Here is a 3,870-nt window from a genome sequence, read left to right on the forward strand (position 1 = left end):
CAGTGTGATATGCAGACTGACCTGTCGTGTATGATGGCCACTTGACTGCTGAGATCGACTCCACTACCCTGCAGCCCCTAACTGCTTGGGACACTGGTGCTACCTATTTTTCCATCTCTCTTTTCTGGGTCTTGATCCTTCCTGGCCTGACTTTGCCCTTCCATTGACTTTCTTGCCCATCCTGACAAATGAACCCCATTCTGCTTAGAGATGTTCATAGGGCTTGAAAATTCTTCACCATCATCAGGGTATTTCTCATCTCTTAAGTTAGACTCCACTGAGGACTCTTAGTCTTTAAACACAGCCCACAGCCTCACAGAACATACTGAAGGTGGACAGACAAGCAATGATTGATTGTATAAATTGGAGGTTTCATCTGGAGTTTAGGTTTTCCTCATGTTTCATGCAGCCAAATATTTTCAAGTATGTCTAAGAAAGAGTCCAGTTGAAAATTAGGAAATACTCATAAAGGAGACCCAATTATGTACTGAAGATATCAGACAGCACTTGTTCTAGGTGCTGAACTGCGTATCTTAACCTTCACTTTCAAGTTCGAAGATTTTTAGATACTCCCAGTATCTATTGAGGTTACTTAATGATACAAAGTAAAATGATACTTCTGTGGTCATGGGAGATAGAGGAAAAATGGAAAATCTAGAACATTAATATTTAGGGAAGTATTTTATAAAAGACTATGACATTTGGGTAAGTGTATGTGTGCTTGTGAATGAGAAAGTCAAGTGCATTGGGAAGCAAGCAGCTTTTGTATCTTATTCTAGTGCCATAATGTAGTAGAACAGTGCTTTACAGATGGGAAATAAGCCTTATAAAGGTCAAATGAGTGACCACGAGGCTCGGTGGGAGTAAGGACAGAGCTGGGATTGAACCATATCCTTCTTTCAAGCACACTTGACTTTTGCCTTCTGTTAAGCAGATGGTGACAAGGATCTCCTGTGTCAGAAGAAAAGAAGTTAAAGGGAGGTGTTCATCTAAGGCCCTAGTATAGCACAGTTGACTCTGAATTTTAAAATAAATTAGCACAACTCTGGGACTTACTAGCTTGGTAACTAAATTGCTGAACCTGGGGCCTTGAGTTTGGAGATGCTCATGCCTAACCTCAAAGTGATTGAAGGTGAGCTTACCTACTACCTTTAGGGCTTGAGATCATGTAATGTGACAATATTTAATTTAAAAAACATATTAGCTTTTAGTTATAGGTGGACACAATATCTCTGTTTTATTTTTATGTGGTGCTGATGATCAAACTCAGTGCCTCACCCATGCCAGGCGAGTGCTCTCCTTCTGAGCCACAAGTCCAGCCTGATATTTAATTTTTGATAAGTGTTTTTACCTTCTTCTTCCACTATATATTCATATATAGGTTATTTAATTTTTTTCCTGGTGATACCATTTAGTTTCTCCTGATACTACTTTATCTTATAGAGAACAATTTTATTCTGTACAGCATATGGACTTAAGAGGTTAGAGAAAAAGAAAATCAGAGGATCTGAATTTTAAGGTAACTCCAGGAAGTAATCATGTGGCCAGATGAAGCCATGAAGATGTCATCTCCAACTTTACTGGTAAGAAAACATCAGTGAGGTAGCATTAACACTGGGAGCTCTGGCAAGACATTAACATCTTAGGCCATTTCTCTAGGTGGCTGTGGATGTTAGTTTAGCATGGTTATATTTGTTGTGGAGTGGTTAATATCCAGACCAGTTACACATAATGGAAAGCCTACCTCAAGTAGGAGGAGGATAAATGAGTTTCCTTAAAAAGCCCAGCAGAGGTTCTTGTGGTTAATAGAAGGGAAGTGGTTGAGGGAGAAGATTGATGACTAAGGATTTCTGTGCAGGATTTTGAAGCAGATCCTGAAGGGAACAGAGATGGGGCCATGCCTCCCTCCTTCCTGGTAGAATGGGAAATATCATTAGAGGGTAATAAATATATTTAGTTTAAACTTCAGTTCCTTATGTTTATGTGAGAAAAGATTAGATTACAGATTTATTATAACTCATTCCCTCCCCAAGTATCTGGGAGTTCATAAAAAACCTAAATAATCTTCTATTATTCATATTAACAGGATGGGGGAGGCGGGCAGAGTGTATGTTTGGACGACAGAACAATAAATAATATAAAAACTGTGAATAGCTGACAGACTCCCACAGAATCTTCTCCTTTGTCTGCTGCCTGACCTTCCTGGCTTGGCACCACTAGCCATGCTGGTCCTTCCAACAGGGTAGGGGGAGAGGATGGGACCACTCACTCCCCTGCTACTGAAAAGTGATGATCTTAAATTAAAAACCCTTTATCTTAATTTCCCCCCTTAAAAACTGTTTTCCTCTCTGCTTCTCACACTCAGTGACGTACTTATAAACTCTGATGCCTGACTTTATCTTCAGTGTAATGATTGGAGTCAGATGTTTAGATACCCTATGCTAACATGCTTTGACTTGGCCACAGTTGAGACCATAAATTCATATGTCAGATGCTGGGCAATTGCCATTTTTGTTGGGAACATAAATTATGTTGGACCTGGAGTCTGATGTGAAATTATACATTATATTGCTGTGTCAACTAATCATCACAGAAGCCTCTGTTTCATGCCTGTCCTGATTGTATAATTTCAGAACTACAAAATGTGATAAAGGGTGCCGATCCAAAAATCAGACATCAGTCACAAAGATAAAAGTTTTATAAAATTGTGCTTTAGAGTAAATTAAGTCTGACCAGTGGTTCTCAATATATAAAGAATAAAAGTATTTAGTGCTTTTAAAGACTGTTGTACACATATTGCACTGACAATATCTGAAAAGAAATTGTTATTGTGAAGAAGGAAATTACACACAATGGAGTGGTTAGGAATAGAGGTTTTGGAATCAAACTTTAGTTTGAGTCTTGGCCTTGCCACTTATGAGATGTTTCATCTTTCAACATCAGGTCCCCCATAAATACAGTAGGCATAACATACTGTAAATAACTGTCTCATAGGGATTTTGTGATAGCTGAGTTGATGCATGTGAAGGCTTTAGCCTGGTACGTTGTGAGTGCTTAATGAATGCTACCTGTAATTAATGATAATGATACAAATAAATAATAAAGGTACTGTCCTTAGCATCTTGATTTGTAATACTTTCATTTTACATTTGTTATATTTGTGAGGACAGGTGAAGTTTTAGCTAGTAAATAATGCAGTGTCTGATCCCAGTGACTTTAAAAAAGACTACAGCTTTCTAGCTGGCACATGTCTCTTTCCATTAAGGGACAAATTCTTGAACTTTTAAAAACTTAATATACCAGACGACTCTATTCCAGATTAGATGGAAGTCATAAAATTTAATTAAATCTGCTACCTTCTCTCCCCTGGGGTGGAGGGGGCCTCAACCAGGGGAGCAGCTATTTAGGCAATTGTCCTGGGAACCTGGTCTACCATATGCAGTCCTGGAAGAAGGTCCAGGTTTGCTTTAGGAGTCTGTCACTATGTGTTGATGGGCCAGCTAAGTCAATGGCTTCCAACCCTCACTGCTAGGAGCTCTACTCAGGGAACGTGCTGCATCTCCTGTCATCTGGTCGACCTGCCTCCCAGCTCCTAGGCCCACACTGTACCTTTTTGCCTGTGAGATTCCAGCTCTCACAGTTGCCTCAGAAACTTCTGTTACCACAGAACTTTCTCACACTCGCTGGCCCAGATGTTTGCTGAATTCCAGGGCCAGAGTGTGGTCACCCAGCCAAATTCCAATTTTAGAATGCTGCTTGTGACCATGAAACTCTGTCAACTCAGGCTTTTAAAGGGCTGATGGGATGGAGAGGATGGAGAGAGAGAGAGAGAGAGAGAGAGAGAGAGAGAGAGAGAGAGAGAGAGAGAGA

At 40.0% G+C, this 3,870-nt stretch overlaps 1 long non-coding RNA gene across 1 annotated transcript in view; it reads left to right on the top strand.

Annotated features, from left to right (window-relative positions):
- The first annotated feature begins 376 nt into the window (after positions 1–376).
- LOC125610963 overlaps positions 377–3,870 on the top strand; it is a 26,307-nt gene continuing 22,813 nt past the window's right edge. Inside the window, exon 1 of the long non-coding RNA XR_007341069.1 lies at positions 377–387. This is a non-coding gene — a long non-coding RNA (uncharacterized LOC125610963). The remainder of the gene's footprint in view (positions 388–3,870) is intronic.

This window comes from Marmota marmota, unplaced genomic scaffold (assembly GCF_001458135.2).
Source record: "Marmota marmota marmota unplaced genomic scaffold, marMar, whole genome shotgun sequence".
NCBI lineage: Eukaryota > Metazoa > Chordata > Mammalia > Rodentia > Sciuridae > Marmota > Marmota marmota.